The sequence below is a fragment of the Gopherus flavomarginatus genome, unplaced genomic scaffold, assembly GCF_025201925.1.
Source record: "Gopherus flavomarginatus isolate rGopFla2 unplaced genomic scaffold, rGopFla2.mat.asm mat_scaffold_280_arrow_ctg1, whole genome shotgun sequence".
Classification (NCBI taxonomy): domain Eukaryota; kingdom Metazoa; phylum Chordata; order Testudines; family Testudinidae; genus Gopherus; species Gopherus flavomarginatus.
The window spans coordinates 81368-101306 of NW_026114976.1; the positions used below are offsets into that span (position 1 = coordinate 81368).

Consider the following 19939-nt stretch of genomic DNA (forward strand, 5'->3'; position numbering starts at 1 on the left):
CTGTCACAAGAGGGACGCCTCAGGGTCCAGGGGGGGAGTTGCCACGGGTGGGGCACCTCAGGGTGGGGGCACGAGGGGGAGGGCGCAAGGTGGAAGTTTCGCCTAGGGCGTGAAACTTCCTTGCACCGGCCCTCCCCCATGCCCTGCCTGCAGCCAGCCCTGCACCTTCTGCCCTGCCCGTACCAGCCGCATCCTCCCTGCCCTGCCTGCAGCCAGCCCCACAGCCAGCCCATGACACACCCCCTGCCCTGTCTCCAGCCAACTCCTGCCGCACTCCCCTATGGCCCTGCCCAAAGCCAGCCAGCCCCCACACCTCCCCAGCCTGCACCAGCCCTGCACCCCCTGTCTGCAGCCAGCCCCGCACCCCCTGCCCTGTCTCCAGCCAACCCCTGATGCACCCCCCTGCCTGAAGCCAGCCAGCCCCGCACCCCTTGCCCTGCCTGCAGCCAGACTCTACCTCCAGCCAACTCCATGCCCACTGGTGCCCTGCAGTTCCCAGGGCAGTAACCGTGCACATTTGCTTCAATGAGAGGGGCAGGGAGCAGCTGGGACCCACACATGTGCACACCCTAGGGTGTCCAGACAGCAAGTGTGAAAAATTGGGACGGGGTGGGGGGTAATAAGATCCTAGATAAGAAAAAGACCCCAAAATTTGGACTGTGTCTATAAAATCGGGACATCTGGTCACCCTAGCACACCCCCAGGACTCCTGAGTTCCATTGCTGGGTTTCCTATTGGTTCCACTGCTGGTTGTTTTCCTTTTCCTGGGGGACTTTGGGCAAGTTGCTCCCCAGTCTAGGGCTCTGTCCCCAGCAGTCAAATGGGGATTTCATACTTTCCCGCTATTAGAAAGTGCTGAGAGAATCCCCCAGCAAAAGCTGCTCTGACAGTGCTAAGCAGCATCTGATCATTCAAGGTCGGAGTGCACTGCCCAGGAGGAGTGTTTGGCTCTGGGGTTTCACTTCAGCCCCGTCTAGAGTGAGGGGCCCAACCATGGAGTTTGTCTCAAGAAGACCAAGTCTCCAATTTGTTAAGGGCGTTTTGAATTCCAACCCTGTGCTCCTAAGTGCTTGGTGTCAGTTGCAAATTTTAGAAGCATGCTCTCCACTGCATTTTCCAAATCATTCATGAAAATATGGAATAGTACCGGACCGCAGACTGATCCCTGCCGGACCCACGAGGTACACCTTCTCCGTTGGACAGCCAAACATGGAGAATGCTCCTGGAGTCTGGGCTTTCAACCAGCTCTGCACCCACATTACACTGATTACAGCTGGACTCCATTTCCCTCGTTCGCTTGTGAGAATGTCCTACGGGACTGTGTGAAAAGCCTTAGCAACCCCGAGCTAGATCCCATCTACTGTTTACCCACCTCCACCAGGCCCAGAACCCTGCCAAAGAAGGAAAGAGGATTGGTTTGGAATGATTTGTTCTTGACAAATCCATGTTCACTAGTCCTAAGAATCAAACTATTCTGTAGGTGCTGCTGACAAACTGAGTGTTTAAGAATGTATTGCAGGATCTCTCCAGCAATGGCAGTGAGGCTAGCTAGTCTGTAAGTCTCAGGGGTCTCTTTGTTCTCCTTTTAGAGAAAGGTCCTGTCTTGTTCATGGATGGGAAGATGTTCTTTTTCAGGGATCTCAGACGAGAACTGGGGCACAGCACCTGGTTTGTCAAGGCCAGAAAAATGGAGGCAGGAACCTCTTCTCTCCTGCTGGCAAAGAACCCCAGGTACCTGAAAGACAGGGACTCACATCCCTGAATGGGCTTTCAAAAAGCACTGGTTAAAGATTGGCCCTGACCATTTCTTGTTTCCACAGACTAGACATTTTAGCAAACTTTAGAATTCCTTGGTGCTAAACACTGTGAAACTCCCCTTTCTCTTTTACAGAGGGCTTTAACGCCCCTTATCTCACTCAGGCTCACAACTGACCGGAGTTCGAGAACTGTCCCTGTTCCCATTGGACAGATGGGAGGAGCCTGAGGTCCAGAGAAGGGAAGTGACCTACCCAAGCGCCTACACAGTAAGCCGGTGGCAGAGCCAGAAAGAGAAGCCACCAGTCCCGACTCCTGTTCTAACAGACAATAAACCCCCCCAGAGGCAGGGATAGAGCCCAGGAATCGAGATGGTGGGGAAATTTCATTGAATCCATTTCTGTCTGAAAATCCCATTCAGGCTAATCCGTTTTTTTTCTCAAAATCATAAAGAGTGAGATGAAAGTTCTTTGCAAAAATATTGTATTGCAAAACAAAAGCATCTCCTGTTTGTCAGAGTGTGTTAAATTGTCTACTCGCACACAAAGAGGAGACACTTAGATCTCAAACATTAGATAAGATGCTTCAGTCTGTGCTAAGTCGTTGCTACTCTTAACAATTTCAAAATAAAAAAATGCAAATAAAATAGACTATTTCAGCTATTCTATTACGTGTTAATCTGCTCTGAGTAAATGTGATAGGACACCTCAGATTATGCCCTACTCCTAGTGACACTCTCCAATGGATCCCCATCCTCCACCCACTGTCAGGTAGGTGCGAGCGGATCATTATTATTTCTACTTGAAAGAAGGAGAAGCTAAGGCTGAGAAAGGAGAATTGACTTGTCTTAGGTCACACAGCCAGTCAGAGGCAGAGTTGGGAATAGGACCCAAGAGCCCTGATTTTCAAGCTACCCATTGGATCTTGAATTTCAGACACTGAATGACCTGAATAAAGTGCTCTCAGATGAGCTCCAGACCAACAACAGTGACAGTAACTATTCAGCAAGTATTTGAGGAGAACTGCAATGTTAGAGAGAATCATGAACTGCTCAGAGACAACTAATGCAGAGAAGCGGCAAAATTCATGAAACATAGAACTGGTTTTGACTTATAAAGAGAAAAACAAGGACCTGACTCTCCTCCCTGTCAATAACCCCCTGCTCAGCCAATCCGGCTAGAGACTGAGGAGAGGAGGCTGAGGGATCTCACCAGAGAGCCCAAAGGATGGCCCAGGTCACCGGTGGGGATCACTTCCCGAGCACTAGTTCAGCCTCACATTTTTGGGTAGACCTCCCACAGTGAGAACTGCAGAGCACTGCCCTGCAAAAAACTAAAAAAACCCACACACACACTCTCTCTCCCCCTCCCTCCTGGTGTTGGGAGGGGAACAGGTAAAAGGACAAAGGAAGCAAGAGAAGAGAAAGGAAGGAGGGAGGGATGGAGGAAAAGGTGAAACAAAAAGGACAAACCCTAATGTCCCCAGTGATTCTAAGGGACAAAATCCCAGGTGCAGAATAAAATTCTGCCACCTTAAGCTCGTGTTTTCCATGCCTCAAATTTACCTGTCACCAGATGGATCAGACTGAACAGGTTTCAAACCTCCAGGAGGCTCTTACCTTCTAAACAGGGACGGCTGTTTTCTAGTAAAATCACTAAAAGGGAAGGAGAAAACTCGAAAGAGGTTCCTCCTGACGCTCACGTCCGTGAACCCGAATACTCTCTCAGTCCTCAAAGAGAGACCTGGAGAAGGAGACTTGCTGAAGCAAAGCCACAGGGGTCTCTGAGGTTTCCCTATCCTGCCTCCATAGGGCATTGCAAGGGCACCGAATTGCCATATTTTGGGACCACTCCCCTTTCTCCTTCACAGAGGGCTTTAACGTCCCTTATCTCACTCAGGCTCACGACCGCCCAGAGCTCGAGAATTGTCCCTCTTCCCATTGGACAGATGGGGAGGAGCCTGAGGTACAGGGAAGTGAAGTGTCCTGTCACCAGGTAGATCAGATTGAACAGGTTTCAAACCTCCAGGAGCCTCTTGCCTTCTAAACAGGGATGGTTGTTTTCTAGTAAAATCACTAAAAGGGAAGGAGAAAACTTGAAAGAGGTTTCTCCTGGCGCTCATGTCCGTGAACATGAATATTCTGTCAGTCCTCGAGGAGAGACTTGGAGAAGGAGACTTGCTGAAGCAAAGCGACAGGGGTCTCTGAGGTTTCCCTGGCCCCTCGCCCCTGTCCTGCCTGGCTGATGTCAGTATCTCTCTGTGAGGTCACCACCCCCCATCACGTTGGACCAATAGTCTGAGGTCCTGCAAAAGGCCTTTGTGATGTCACTGCCACACCCCTCCCTTGATGTGCCAATATCCTGCCCCTGGCCAGGCCCTTTGGAGGTTTGAGCTACTCCCTGTGGACATCCCACTCGAAGAGTGTTCGTTCTGGCAGCAAGCTGGCTAGACAGGAAAACATCAGACGCTGCTCCCAATGCTACACTCAGTTTTTCAGAAATTAGTTGACTTTATGGCCAAAAGAGACCAGTAGAGCATCTAATCAGACCCCCTGCATATCACAGGCCTCCTGCATGACACAATAGCAACTTTTGGGGGAAAGGCATCTAGTCTTCATTGAATGACATCACGGGATGGAGAATCCACCACTTTCCTTGATAGCTTGTTCCTGTGGTGAATCATCCTCGCTGTTGACTATTTGGGGCTTAGTTGTAACATGAATTTGTCTCTTTTCACCTTCCAATCATTGGGTCTTGTTATGTCTTTCTCTGCTCCATTCAAGAGCCCTTTAATACCCAATCTTTTCTCTCCATTAAGGCACTTCAACACTTCAGTGAAGTCACCTTTCAATCTTCTTTTGATAAGCTAAACTGGTGGCACTCTTTCAATAGCTCACTAGAAGGTATTTTTCTCCAGCCCTCAGAACATTTTGGTGGCTTTTTGCTGCCCCAGCTCCAATTTCACAGTATCTTTTTCAAATGAGGACACCAAAACTGGAGGCAGTATTCCAATATCAGTCTCATTGATGTCGTGTCACCTCCTGTGATGTTATTGACATAATCTGTAACTTTATAGATCACCATTGTGACCACGGTTCTGTATTTGCAGCCTATATGATTGAAAGGTTGTCGTGAAAGGGGTCTATGGAAAGGTTCTGATTGGCTGATTATAATTATGCTATCTCTAGATGTGTATCAATTTTGTAGTTGAAGTTATGAATATTGGCTCTGTGCTGTCTGTATTCAAACTTGTGCTATGCTTCCGAGGAACACCCCAGCCAGACAAGTTGGTGTCAGTTCTGCCTAGCCTGCTTGATGGCCCATTATGGACCATCAGCTCTACAATCAACCCATTGAGAGAAGGCAGATACGTCTTGTGGCTCAGCAAGGTATGCAGGGACCTGCCTATGGACAAAACTCAAAGGTTTTTCTATGCCACGTGCTGGATAGAGTGTCCTTGGGACAAAGAAAGCAAAGACCACATGGCAAGAGACTGTAAAAGGCTGATGCCTCGTCTCCATCTTGTCTTCAATCCTGCTTTGTACCTCTGAAGGGATTTTGCTACAAACTGAAGCTCTGTACAAAGGACTGAATGACCCATCCCAGCTGTAGATGGACTCCAGAGACTTGATTTGAACCTGCAGTTTATTCCATCACTACTACAAGCCTGAACCAAGAACTTTGCCATTACTGTATGTGAAGGGTTAAAGTTCATGTGCATTTTATATAACAACCTGGTCTATGGATTGTGCCAGCTCTTTTCCAGACCCAAAGTCCAGAGTATAATCAAGGGACCAGAAGCCTAGCAAATAGTGACCAGCTAAAAGAAAGCTGGGGTAAACAGAAAGCCTTGCTTGCTGTGATAGGCTTGGTCAGCAATTTGCCAGGTGTTGGAGCTAAGAACTAAATCATTGTGTCTTATTCAGAGCTGCAGATTGAACAAAGAATCCCTGTTCCTATTGCGTAAGTCTCTTCTGTAGGGAGACGTTCTTCCCAGAGATCCAACCTTGAGTTTATGAAAAGTTGGCAGATGTCAGTATAAGATATGGCATCCTTCCACCTCCCTTCCCAGGGACCAATGCCTTGCCTTAAGACACACAGAAAACAATCTTTATTGCCATATACTTTCACTGTTTCTTTGCTTTAACCCCTAGGAATGTACCTGGAGGACAAAGGAGTTGCTCCTTTCCTATGGACCTCAAATCAGAATTCAGCATAGATATTTTATACTAATAACATTTTATCAAAGTATTCATGAAATGTTAACTTGCTAATTTGAGACCATGGGTGGAGACATTATGTAACCTGTTAACCTTTGGCTACTGTGCTTATCATGTCTTGCAGCAAAACCTATCCCAGAGTTTGGAACTCCCTACCCCGTCACTTTCCCCCACCCATGGAAAATCTACATATTCTATTGTAATCAATTTAGAGTGTCTCTGAGCCTAATAAGCAAGGTGACACTCTGCCAGTGCTGTGTGTAATAAACTCCTATTCTTGCCCTCTACACGGTGGAGATTTATGTCCTTCACAGACACCTGCTGAATAAAGAGGAGATTCAGCATCCAGCTTGGCTGAATGTGTCTTCTCTCCCCACAGCTTGGTGATCTTCTGAGGAAATGGAGAAGACTGCCTTTGCCTAGCTGTACATTGCTTGCAAAAGAAACAAGTCTTTTTGGTGGCAAGTGTTGAAAGGAGCCATTAGACAAATGTGGAGACAGGAAAAATGTCCTCCAACTCAACTGGCATCTGTGGATGCTGACGTCACAACACAAAGTGCTAAACAGTATATGAGCACAGGCTGGTGTCAGAAGAGTCTCTACCAAAGCCTTTTCCACCAGCAGGGGCCTCTCTGTGCGCAGAACTCTTGGTAGTGTGATGGCTGCAGGCAGTGGAGAACTCTATTTTGGCATCTCTTTGTCAGTGAACATCTACAGAGGCTGTTTAAAGGTCTCTAGATAGTGATCTTTGGGAAGAGCTGGCTGAAGTGTCTTCCTAGTAACCAGGAGATCCTGGCTTGGCCTGCCAGTTCTTCCTTGCAAGTCTTGAGGGAAATGGGGAATGTCTGTAGTTTGGAATTTGCAGGTGTTGTCCTGGACCACCAAAGGGAACAGTTGTAAGTACTTTCTCAAGGCAGGCACCTTGGCTTAGCTGGCTAAAGCACCTGTCTAGTAAACATGAGATCCTGGGTTCAACTCCCAGTGGTGCCTTGTTGTACAGCTTTTGTCTCCTCTGCTCACATTTTCCTGTGTCTTTCTAGGAAACAGAAGAGACCTCCCTTGGTATCCAAGTCATTGTTTGCTAAGGAAAAGGCTTCTTTGGAGAGAAACGTTGGAAAGAATCAAATCACAAGCCTGGAGTTGATGAAAAGGCTGCTGTGACTGGCATTGGCATGGTGGTTGCTTTGACTGCAATTGCTGCAACATAAAAGCCTGCACCACACGTCCTTGTGATTCACTGGGGATGTCCACACACAGATGTCATGTCGTCTTCCTTTTGATTGTCACTGATGAAAAATGGAGCAGCTGGGAGAAAAGTCCCAGAGGCACTTGCCAGGTAAAGTGGAGGTTAGAGATGCAGAACCCAGTGGTGGTGCCTTGCCAAATGTGTCCACTCCTCCCACTTTTTGGTCAATCTTTTGAGGAAGCAGAGAAGACTGCCTCTGCCTTGCAATGCAAATGCTTGTAAAAGAAACCGGTCATTTTTTCTGACAAGTGTTGGAAGGAGGCACCTAAGAAACTTGGAGACAAGGAAAAGGTCATCGTAACTCAACTTGCATCCATGTCTCTTGAGGCCACAACACAGAGCACTGAGCACTGTACGACCACAGCTGGGGACAGAAGGGTCTTTTTCAAAGGCATTTTCCACTAGCAGGGAAAATGCCTCTCTGTGCACAGAATTCCTGATAGTTTGATGTCTGCAGGCACTGGAGATCACTATTTTGGCATCTCTCTCTCTCTCAGTGAGCATCCGCTGTGGTTGTTGAAAGTCTTTGATGGGATCTCCGGGATGCAACCTGAACAGTGGGACCCCTGAGCCCTTTGTCCCACCACCTGGACTCCCTCTCACACATGTGATGCTGAGACAAGCTGTGAATCTCTGGCAGATATTGCACTTACACAGACATCCGTAGGAAGGGACACAGCCAACTGAATTACATGAATGCTTCTGCAGCCACTCATAACACTAATGATAGAGAGTCGCCCCCACACAGCTCTGCAGCCTTGCACCCCTGGATCATACCATCTTGCCTTAATCAGAAGCCTGATCAGTGTGAGTTTATTACGCAGGGTCCACCCCTCCCTCACTGTGAATTGTACATGAACCAGCCTTGTAATGGAGCTGAGATTTCCTAAGAACTTCAAGCAAAATACACCAGTTTAAGTACAGCATAAAACAGATTTATTAACTACAGACAGATGGAGTTTTAAGGATTATAAGTGGTAGGAATAAAAGATCAAAGTAAGTTACCATGGAAATTAAAGATAAATTCAAAATCTAAACTTTACACCTTATTACACTAGGCTGTATGCACACAGGAAGGCTTAATGCTCGAGCTGCTGCACATGCTGGGCAGGCATAAGGCCGGGCTCCCATGGCAGGAGAGAAGAAGAAGACTCGGCCCCTAGAGGGGAAGGCTGGGGCTTCCTGGATCCCATTTGCTCACAGCCAGCGCCCTGCCCCCACTCCCAAGTCATCCATGGTGCCCCCAGGTCGATCAGAATGGAGCAGCGGTTTTCACTGCACTACGTCCACTTATGGCTTACAGGCAACTCCCAGACTCACCACAGCCCACCATCTCGGCCAGAAAGGAGCCCACTCAGCCTCACCATTGCTGCTTTTCCTTCCCCCCCGAACCCCGCTTTTCCTGGGCTGCAAGGACCCATCCTTGGGATGCCAACAGGCAGCCACAGGGGTCTGTCTCCCAGCAGCCAACCGCACCTCCATGGTTTCAGCCCCCAGAAGGGCAGGTGGGGGTTTCCTGGATCCCAGCTGCTCACAGCCAGCCCAGCCTCCACCTCTAAAAACATCAGTCACGCTCCCAGGTTGGCTATAAAGGAGCCGCCATTCTCCACTTGGACTCAGCTTTGCTTGTTTTCCTTTCACCCAGAACCCCCCTTCTTCTCCTGGGCTGCAAGTAGCCACCCCTGGGAAGCCAAGAGGCAGGCACAGGATTCTGCCTCCCAGCAGCCAACCGCACCTCCCCAGGCTTTGCAGAATGAAGGGTGCTGCTCTACTAACCCCACTTAGCTGCACAGCTTCTTCCCTGCCTTCCTCAGCTCAACTTTCCTCTATTGCCCCATTCCTGCCTCACTTTTTCCTTTGGCCAGTCACACAAAGGAGCCCAGCAGGAAGTGAGAGCCTCTATAGGCCAACCTCCAACAGCAGAGGTGGCCAAGCCACAAGCCTCCAAATGGTGACTGGCCTAACTACTCTAGGTTCTCCAGCCTGACACCAAGGTGCTTTCTCCACTGCTGTCAGCATCCTCTGTCATGCAGGGGTTGGAGTTATCCCAGGGACAGGCCAATAGGAGGAGTGGCCTTTCTGAACAACAAGGGGATCTGGGAAAAGGAAGCCAGCATGTTTCTGTCTGGTTTTGAACCAGGGACTTTTTGCGTGTTAGGCAAACGTGATAACCACTACACTACAGAAACTCCACCCACTTGGCTGTTGCTCACTCTGGCACAGACCGATGGACAAATCTAGAGACTGTGGTGGTAGCCCCTCGATAGGTCAGCTGGCAGGGCAGAGGACTGGAGCTAGCACTCAGGAGGTCGTCCTTACCTCGCCCGTGTGACTCCAGCTTGAGGGAGAGCTTCTTTTTCTTCTCCTTGCTGACAAAGAGCAAGAGAAGAATGAAAGGTCAGGTGGTCCAACTCGGTGCAGAAGCCCATGCTGTCTTTTCCAGCTGCATAGCCCGAAATGAGGGACTCGTGGCAGTTAAAGGAACTGCTGCACTCTCAGAAAACATCCCGCCCGTGCATAAAGGAGGTTAGAAGAGCCTGTTAGTCTAGCACGCTCCCAACTGAACTGTCTCAGCAGCTGCTAGGTTTCTTTTTGGCCTGTTACTTTTCTGTCTGGGATGTTGTTGTCAGCTGTGGCACAGAAAAAGGACGTCATTGCGAGCTGCCCATGAAGATAAGATTAACTTTTGCCTTCCTTGCTCGGCTTTACTTGCTTCCTCACCCTATTCCTGCCTTAGTTCCTATGTTACCTGAAGGCAACGGGGGCCCAGCAGTACGAAGAGGAAGTTAGACAGCTAGACCCTGGTGGCAAAAGTTCTACCACCGCTTGCCACCCCACTCTCTTCTCCCAGCTTCACATATTGACCGCCAGGGACTTGGTGCCCAGCAGCGCAACGGAAGGCAGTGGACAGAGCCTCCCTCGTCTTGAAGCTCTGGCTCATTAAACCGTATCTTCAGTCGCTGATGGCCAATGAGAGACCAACAGGGCTTGCTATTTTAGCACTTGAAAATGCCATTGGTCAGTCATTCGATCTCTTTAATGCTGTTACATAACAAATGAAAATAGAATCTCAGTGTGACATTCTGTACCTTTAGGGGAGTGTGCTGTAACCCCCATATTCCTCATTTTCATATAATCGTGATCTTATATACAAAGCATGCCTTGTAAGGCATCATGGGAAAGGATATGATCTGCTGAAAGTCATTTCTCTACCCATAGATGTTTACCATTCATGCATATGAAGTTATGAGAATTGTGCAGTGTGGTTATCACTATGCTGTAAGGTGGGGGAGTCAGCCAAATATTAGCTCCCCAGTGACAACAGCAAGGAAAGTAACCAACACCCGGAGAGGGTGTCAAACAACACATCAACAGCCATTGTTCAGCAAAGGAGCTACAGTGCAATCACTTACCTGCAAGAGGACACCCCAGGGGAATTGCTCAGACTTGCTTGGAGAGACGCAGTGATGCTCACCTGACTCTAAAGGGGGAGCAAAGCCAAGAGGGAAGAAAGGACATGATAAAAGCAAAGACGTTTGCCATGCTTTGTCTCTCTCGTCCACCTACATCTACAGACACCCCCACACCAAGCAACTGAAGCGCTGACGAAAGGGGAGAGTCTGGCTGAAAAGCCACCAGCCGGCCTGTGGTGAGAAGCATCTAAGTTTGTAAGGGCATTGAAAGGGTTAAGATCAGCTTAGAGTGCATTTTGCTTTTATTTCACAAAAACAACGAGGAGTCCGGTGATACCTTAAGAACTAACAGATTTATTTGGACACAAGCATTCGTGGGTAAAAAGCCCTCTTCTTCAGATGCATGGAGTGAAAATTGCAGATAGAGGCATAAATATATATTGGAACATGATGTAAAGGGAGTTACCATACAAGGGGAGAACCAGTGTTGAAGGCTAATTCAGTCAGGGTGGATGTGGCTCTCTCCCAGTAATTGACAGGGAGGTGTCAATACCAAGAGAGGGAAAATTGCTTTTGTAGTGAGCCAGTCACCCCCAGTCCCTCTTCAAGCTCAAATTAATGGTGTTAAGTTTGAAGATCAGTTGTAACTCTGCAATTTCTCTTTGAAGTCTGTTTTTGAAGTTTTTTGAAGGGCTTCTTTTAAATGGTTACTTTGAATGGCTACGTTTAATTGTGTTATTGAATATGAACACGTAAATGTGTTATGGAAGTCCCACGTGGTCTAGTGGTTAGGATTCTTGGCTTTCACCCAGGCAACCTGGATTCAATTCCCCACACAAGAACAATGCAGAGCTTCTCCTTGGAGAGGAGGTAGAAAACAAAAAGAATGGGAAGGGAACCTGCCAGCAGCAGAGCTGGATAGAGTTGGGAGCAGTACTAGATTTGACATAGTGCTAGGCCCAAGCTCTGAAGGGACCTGTAACAGTAACTTCCTCCCCTCTGCAGAAAGGGAGCCTCAGAGCAGCCTGGATTCAGTAGGGGAGCTCAGACCTCACAGGGCCCTGGGAGCTGTAGTTCCTTGGCCAGCTCCCTGCCTTGGAGCAGAGAAGGAACATTTCCCAGCATTCCCTTGGCTGCTATCAACAGGAAAGGGAGGGGGGAAGCTGTGAGACTCCCATGTGCTGCAGCTTGCTGTGGCTGTGGGGCTGGCTGCTAGAAGCAGGTGCCACCTGTGAATAGGGAAGAGGTGTGACCAAGGAGTAGAAGGCTTTGGCCCAGGTACCACCCTCAGAAGACTTCCCCAGACAGGCTTAGGGATGCTGGTGTGACCACGCCTGGCAGCCCCCAAAGATGGAACTGGGTGGACTAACTGGACAGGGCCCCTCTCTATCTGAAGCTGGGCAAGGGAGGTATGCGGATCCCCCCAGAAGGTAAAATAGTAAGTAAGGAAGGGGAGGCTCTACTGGACCTGGACAGCTTCAGATACAGGACAGGAGGATTTCCACTTCTGAGCCATGAAAATAGAAATGGACTTTTCCTTTCCAGATGTATCTAATATTCATAAAGGGAATCTAGCCCCTGCCTTCCAGATCTGAACACCTCAAAATCAGGAGTGCTCAAGCTCAATTTGGGCAGCTGTTACTTCATTTCTCCCAAATCAAATATGCTGATCCACTGTCATTTACTGTAGAAAAAGTAGGAGAAAATTGAGCAACAAACTTTGGGGTCTTCCCAGTGCTAACGAGGGCTGGAATTGCTATTTTCAACAGCCATTACACTTTTTTTTTAGTTTTGTTTGTTTAAAAGGAAGACAGTGATATTGCACTGGCAAATTCCCCATAGAAACAAAGAATGGAACAAAAGAATAATAAAGGCACCTCAACTTTCCTCATTTATGTAGGACAGTCTTATTAGATGGATCCAGACATCTTCCAATCACAGAAGCTGAAGATCGATAATCTCGGGTGTTGTGCCGTATGACTGGAGGATTGCTAATGTAGTTCCTATTTTTAAGAAAGGGAAAAAGAGTGATCCGGGTAATTATAGGCCTGTTAGCTTGACGTCTGTAGTATGTAAGGTCTTGGAAAAAATTTTAAGAGAGAAAGTAGTTAAGGACATAGAGGTCAATGGTAATTGTGACGAATTGCAACACGGATTTACTAAAGGTAGATCGTGCCAAACCAATCTGATCTCCTTCTTTGAGAAGGTGACGGATTACTTAGATAAAGGAAATGCGGTAGATATAATTTACCTAGATTTCAGTAAGGCGTTCGACACGGTTCCGCACGGGGAGCTGTTAGTTAAATTGGAAAAGCTGGGAGTGAATATGAAAGTTGTAAGGTGGATAAGGAACTGGTTAAAGGGGAGACTCCAGAGGGTCGTATTGAAAGGTGAACTGTCGGACTGGAAGGAGGTCACCAGTGGAGTCCCTCAAGGATCGGTTTTGGGACCGATCTTATTTAACCTTTTTATTACTGACCTTGGCACAAAGAGCGGGAATGTGCTAATAAAGTTCGCGGATGACACGAAGCTGGGGGGTATTGCTAACACGGAGAAGGACAGGGATGCTATTCAAGAAGATCTGAACCACCTTGTAAACTGGAGTAATAGAAATAGGATGAAATACAATAGTGAAAAGTGCAAGGTCATGCATTTAGGAACTAATAATAAGAATTTTGGATATACGTTGGGGGCGCATCAGTTGGAAGCGACGGAGGAAGAGAAGGACCTTGGGGTACTGGTTGATAGCAGGATGACTATGAGTCGCCAATGTGATACGGCTGTTAAAAAAGCAAATGCGATTTTGGGATGCATCAGGCGGGGTATTTCCTGCAAGGATAAGGAGGTGTTAGTACCGTTGTATACGGCGTTGGTGAGACCCCATCTGGAATACTGTGTGCAGTTCTGGTGTCCCATGTTCAAGAAGGATGAATTCAAACTGGAACAGGTTCAGAGACGGGCTACGAGGATGATCCGAGGAATGGAAAAACTGCCTTATGAAAGGAGACTCAAAGAGCTTGGCTTGTTTAGCCTGGCCAAAAGAAGGCTGAGGGGGGATATGCTCGCCCTATATAAATATATCAAGGGGGTTAACGTTAGGGAGGGAGAGGAATTATTTAAGTTTAGTACTAATGTAACCACGAGGACGAATGGGTATAAACTGGATATTAGGAAGTTTAGGCTTGAAATTAGACGAAGGTTTCTGACCATTAGGGGAGTGAAGTTCTGGAATAGCCTTCCGAGGGAAGTAGTAGGGGCAAAAGACTTTCCTGGCTTTAAGACAAAGCTTGATAAGTATATGGAGGGGATGTTATGATAGGATCCTTAATTTGGGCAATTGATCTTGAACTACCACCAGACAGGTCTGCTCAATGGTCTGCGGGGAGATGTTGCATGCGATGGGTACTGAGTTGCTGCGGAGAACTCCTTCTTGGGTGCTGGCTGGTGACTCTTGCCCACATGCTCAGGGTTTAGCTGATCGCCATATTTGGGGTCGGGAAGGAATTTTCCTCCAGGGCGGATTGGAAGGTGCCCTGGAGGTTTTTCGCCTTCCCCTGCAGCGTGGGGCACGGGTCGCTTGCTGGTGGTGTCTCTGCAGCTTGAGGTCTTCAAACCATTTTTGAGGATTTCAAAAACTCAATCCTGGGATAGGGGTTGTATAAAATTGGATGGGTGGGGTTCTGTGGCCTGCCTTGTGCAGGAGGTCAGACTAGATGATCAGATTGGTCCCTTCTGACCTATGAGTCTATAAGTTCTTTGTCTGTTCCACTTTACTGCAGTTCTGTAACCATGCAGGAACCTAGAGGAGGAAAGTGCCTAACTCCAGAGTCTGCAGCTGCCTAGGGCCAGTGCTGAGGATTTAGAGTCCCTAGTGCTGCCCTTGCAAGGTTCAAGCATGCTCAGCCTTGGCATTGCCTCCGTTCCTGCAGCTAGTAGCTGCAGCTGTCTAAGGCTGGCCTCTGGCAGTTGCCCCATGGCTGTAGCTAGAGAAGCTACAAGTGGCTCTATGACTCCTAGGGCCATTAAGCTAGAGCACCTAAAGACACTGGAGTTAACCTCAAGGAACAGAGGTCACCAGTAGGAAAGGAATGTCGGGGGAGCAGGGAAGGCGGGAGCAGGTCAGGCTTGCAGAGGGAGCTTCCAGATGGTTGGGAGCATGTCCAAAGTAGAAAGAAAACAAGTATGGGGAGAGGTGGTGGTGACCAGGTAGCAGACTAGCATGTACATGGGAGCAGAGGGAGAGACGCTGGTGTCTTCAGATTCCCAAGGGCTAAGTCCTCACTTTGGGGAAATGGTGTTTGCAGCTGGCTTACTCACATGGCAGGATGGTGGCTGAGGGAGGGATCTGTCAGAACTGATCAGGTGTCTGCTGGCTTTAGGACTTTGAGCTGAGACTAGGACCACATGCAGTGACTGGTGACATGGGAGGGGGTACTGGAGACATGGCTAGAGAAGGTCTGAATGAGGAAAGAGATAAATCTGTGGGGAGTTTCCTTGGTCACTATGAAAGTTCTGCTCACTGTGGACACTGGTAAACCCACATGGGTGTACAGCTCAATAAGAAAACCCGCGGGCTGAGGGAGCTGTGTATGGCAATGCATATAGTCATGGAGAGGTGTGTGATCAAAATGAAAAATGTCTCTGAGGTTCAGTACCGGGTATACGAAGGCACCAATGGCACTGCCCCACCAGGCCCACATTCAGAGCCCACAGTGACTACACTGGGGCCCACAAATATGTTTGGTGCCAGGGCCAACAAAAGGTTAATCCAGCCCTGACTGCCCGAGCACTATTTCAGCCTCACTTTTTTGGGTGGAACTCCCACAGTGAGAGCTGCAGAGCACTCCCCCGCAACACACACGCACACACTCGTCCTGGTGTTGGGAGGGGAACAGGAGAAAGGACAAAAGGAGAGATGAAGAGAAAGGAGAGAGGGACAGGTGGATGGAGGAAAAGGTGAAACAAAAAGGACAAACCCTAATGTCCCCATGATTCTAAGGGACAAAATCCCAAGTGCGGAATAAAATTCTGCCTCCTTAAGCTCGTGTTTTCCATGCCTAGAATTCAACTGTCACCAGATGAATCAGACTGAACAGGGTTCAAACCTCCAGGAGGCTCTTACCTTCTAAACAGGGACGACTGTTTTCTAGTAAAATCACGAAAAGGGAAGGAGAAAACTGGAAAGAGGTTCCTCCTGGCGCTCACGTCTGTGAACCTGAATACTCTCTCAGTCCTCAAAGACAGACTTGGAGAAGGAGACTTACTGAAGCAAAGCCACAGGGGTCTCTGAGGTTTCCCTGGCCCCTGACTGATGTCAGGATCTCTCTGTGAGGTCACCACCTGCTCACCAATAGTCTTTGACCAATAGAGTGAGGTCCTGCAAAAGGCCTTTGTGATGTCGCTGCCACACCCCTCCCTTGCTGTGCTAATGTCCTGCCCCTGGCCAGGCACTTTGGAGCTTTGAGCTACTCCCTGTGGATCACCTCACTCAAGGAGCTTTTCTATAGAGCATCCTCAGATGTCTGAGCACACGAGTGCCATGGCAATGAACTGACACACATGGCACCAAGATGAGATCATTAGTAGACTAACCTATAGGAGAAGGACACCCCAGCATTAGTAGGGGAGAAATCCCTACTGAATATGCATTACACCTAGCAGCCCCTGCGTGGGGTTGGGCGGGGGCTGCAGCGGGGGGAGACCTGGGAAAGGGATGGATGGAAAATGTCTGTGCAGCCGGGACATGGCCGGGGGGCGAGGGGAGAAGAGCAGGTGACCCCCGAGGAGCGGGGAGAAAAAGGGGGGGCTGAGATCCCCTCGGAATTACCACTGCCCCCACCGTGGGAACCCCCCTCCTCTCCTGTCCTGCCCTCTTTCTCCCTAGAGAGCAACAAGCAACATCCAGGGTGACCCCTCCTTCCCTCAAACCCCTGAGAAGTTCCCTGTTCCCCTCCCCCCATTGTGCCCCATTTTCTCTCCCCTTTGCCAATGGCCAGTTCAGATCTCAGGTTTGGGGTGTTTCCCCCCATTTTCACCTGCAGTGATTTGTCCTTGTGTAGGTGGAAAATGGTTCCCCCGAGTGATTTCTGAACTGGGCAAAGGGTTAATGGGCAGAGGTTGCGGGGGGCCTGAGACAGGGACACCTCTGGGCTGGGCTGGGGGGGCCACTCTCTGCTGGCAACAGGGCGTGGGAAGGGCCAGGATGGGGAGGGGGGAGCAAGTGTCCCCCATAGAGAGGGTCCAGCCCCAGGCTGCTACCAGTAGCACATTCCTATCCTGGCTGGGTGGGGGGCTTTCTCCAGCTGGGACCTGCCCCCTAGGCAGCCCCAGGCTCTGACCGCACCAGCCCCGCCTGGAGCCCCCAGTGAGTGAGAGACCCCGGAGGGGGAGGGGGAGGGGGAGGGATCACTGGGCCCTGACAGGAAAGTGACTCTCTCCTCTCAGATCTTGGTGTTTTCCTCTCATGTTATCAAATATGCAGTTTGTGACACAATTTCTTTGCAAACCTTCAAGATTCAAATAAAATAACCTAAACATTTGCCCCACTTCTCTCTAGTTGTCTATTTCTAACTGAATATGCCCTGAGATTTTCCTGTCTCTAATTATAAAATACTAAGAAAAACTCAGATTTACACCTTTTCTCAGATTATTGAATACAAAATGTTTGCAAATGTTTCCCATTTCCTCTTTATTCATTTATCAAGTATTCATGTGAAACACTCAGATTTTACCTCCTATCAACAACTGATATAAAATCCCTCTGATTTTCCACTTTCCTCTCTATAATTTACAAAATGGATCCAAAATCTCTGATTTCCACCCTTTGTCTTTCATTTCTGAACACTGATCTGAAAGTTCAGGTTTTCCCTCTGTGTCATTATCAAATGTCAATTAACAATCCTCTCGAGTTTTGTGCTGTTCCTTGTTTCTAAATCCCAAAAACTTCTTCCTTCGGGGGAACCTGTTGCCCTGAGTCGCTCTCCATTCTGGATGTTGCAGGGGATTAAATTTCCCAGTGATTGTCTTTCCCCTCTCCTTTGAGAATCATTTGTTCCCTCTTTTAGCTCTGTTAGATATTTGCCAAAGAAAGAGACCAGCCTGATATTTAATACACATCAAAGCCAGAGGCCTCCCCCTGTTTGGGGATCAGTGATTCGCAGCTGGTAGTGGGAGAGTTGACTGGCCCCTTTTCTTTTCTCCAGCTGGCACAGGATGAGGGGGTCACTCTGAGTGCAGCATGTCTTGAGAAGTATCCCAAACCACAAGACAAATGGTCTCTGTGAAGGGTTGCTTCCCACAGTGCTAAGATGTAGCCACCTCTGGCAGGATCCATGGTGGCTACTATTTGCTAGTGACAGGTCATGGAAATTTCTTACCTATTTTGCCCCTCCATGCCAGGCCTGCACAACATACGGCCCGCGGGCCACGTGCGGCACGTGAAGTCTCACTGTGCGTCCCGCAGCCAGGAATCAAAGGGCTCTGGGCTGCCCGTAGCCGCGGGGAATCCAGAGCCCTTTAAAGTTCAGCCGCGGCCAGGATTCAAAAGGTTCTGAGCTGCCTGCAGCCGCAGGGAGCCCAGAGCTCTTTAAATCTCAGCCTCAGCCAGGATTTATAGGGCTCTGGGCAGGCGGGCGGGGAGCTCAGAGCTCTTTAAATCCCAGCCACCATGGCCGGCTTTAGGCCAATTCAACCAATTCCCCTGAATCGGCCTCGCTCCTAAGAGGACCCCGCACCCAAGCCTCAGTACCAGCAAAAGCCAGTGCGCTGTACCAGGGTGGCCCAGCTTCCCCAGGGGGCAATTTAAAAGGCCTGGAGCTCCCAGCAGGGGCTGGAACCCAGGCCCTTTAAATTGCCACTAGAGCCCTGCTGCTGGAGCCCTGGGGTATGGCTGCGGGGCTCTGGGGGCTATTTAAAAAGTCCAGGACTCCCATTGCTTCTAACTTCCCGGCCCTTTAAATAGCCACTGGAGCCCCGCCGCTTCCCCAGGGTTCCCGCAGCTATTTACAGAGCTGGGGCAGTGGAAGCAGGGGCGCCCTGGGCCCTTGAAATAGCCCCCAAGCCCCAGGTTGCTGCTGCTACCCTAGTGGGAGGGGGGGAGGAGGAGGAGGAGGGGGCACTCACCATAGAGGATGGGCTGTACCCCCTGTACCTGCACCCCCTGCCCTGCCTGCAGCCAGCCCGTCCCCAGCCAGTCACTGCTGGACCCCCTGCCCGCACCAGCCCCACACCTCCTGCCCTGCTTGCACCAGTTCCTGCCTGCAGCCTGCCCATCTCCAGCCAGCCCTGCACCCCCTGCCTTGCCTTCAGCCTTGCACCAACCCGTCTCCAGCCAGCCCTGCACCCCCTTCCCTGTCTCCAGCCAGCCCCTGCCACACTGCCTGCCCTGCCCGCACCAGCCCTGCACCCCCTGCCCTGTCTCCAGCCAACCCCGTACCCCCTGCCTTGCCTTCAGCCCTGCACCAACCCGTCTCCAGCCAAACCCTGCCGCACCCCGCTGCCTGAAGCCAGCCAGTCCCGCACTCCTTTGTCTCCAGCCCTGCCAACCCATGCCGCACCCTCCCTGTGGCCCTGCCTGAAGCCAGCCAGCCCACCCCACACCTCCTGTCTCCAGCCTGCCCCACACCCCTTGCCCAGCCTGCAGCCAGACCCTACCTCTTGCATCCTCCCCCTCCCCCACCTCCAGCCAGCCCCATGTTCACTGGTGCCCTGCAGTTCCAAGGGAAGTAACCCTGGACACCTGCATCAATGAGATGGGCAGGGAGCAGCTGGGACCTACACATGTGCACCCTAGCACACCCTAAGGGAGTGGCAGAGCTCATTTCTAGTTCAGACACATCTTTTTAAAAAAGAACTTTAGGTAGGGTTAACATACATCTGTACTTTCCTGGACATGTCAGGCTTTTTGGTTCTTAAATCGCCATCCGGGAGGAAAATACGGACGTATGGTAACCCTACTGGTACAAAAAATACATACTGTGGCAGAACTTTTTATAGGGAACCGGTTGTTAAGAACTGAAAGGCTTTTTTTTCCCCAATCATCCTTGCGGGGCCCCGCCAAAAATGTTCAAATTGGGCCCCGCACTTCCTAAAGCCAGCCTGCCAGCCCCGGCTGGGATTCAAAGGGCTCTGGGCTGCTCGCAGAGATTCCCGGCCGCAGCTGAGGTTTAAAGGTCTCAGGGCTCCCCACCGCCACGGGGAGCCCAGAGCCCTTTGAATCCCGGCAGCGGCTGAGATTTAAAAGGCTCAGGGATCCCTGTGGCTGCAGGCAGCCCAGAGCCCTTTGAATCCCGGCGGCAGCTCCAGCAG

General features: G+C 49.8%; 1 long non-coding RNA gene and 1 other non-coding gene across 2 annotated transcripts; one reads left to right on the plus strand and one right to left on the minus strand.

Moving 5' to 3' along the window:
* Positions 1 to 6890: 6890 nt before the first annotated feature.
* TRNAT-AGU (transfer RNA threonine (anticodon AGU)) lies at positions 6891 to 6964 on the plus strand. Its single transcript has one exon. It is a non-coding gene; the product is annotated as a tRNA-Thr (tRNA).
* Positions 6965 to 7066: 102 nt separating this feature from the next.
* Positions 7067 to 10696, minus strand: LOC127042134 (uncharacterized). The gene is made up of 3 exons (XR_007771863.1): positions 10634 to 10696; positions 9540 to 9589; positions 7067 to 7485 (listed from the first exon to the last, which is right to left on the minus strand). It is a non-coding gene; the product is annotated as an uncharacterized LOC127042134 (long non-coding RNA).
* Between the last annotated feature and the right edge of the window lie 9243 nt (positions 10697 to 19939).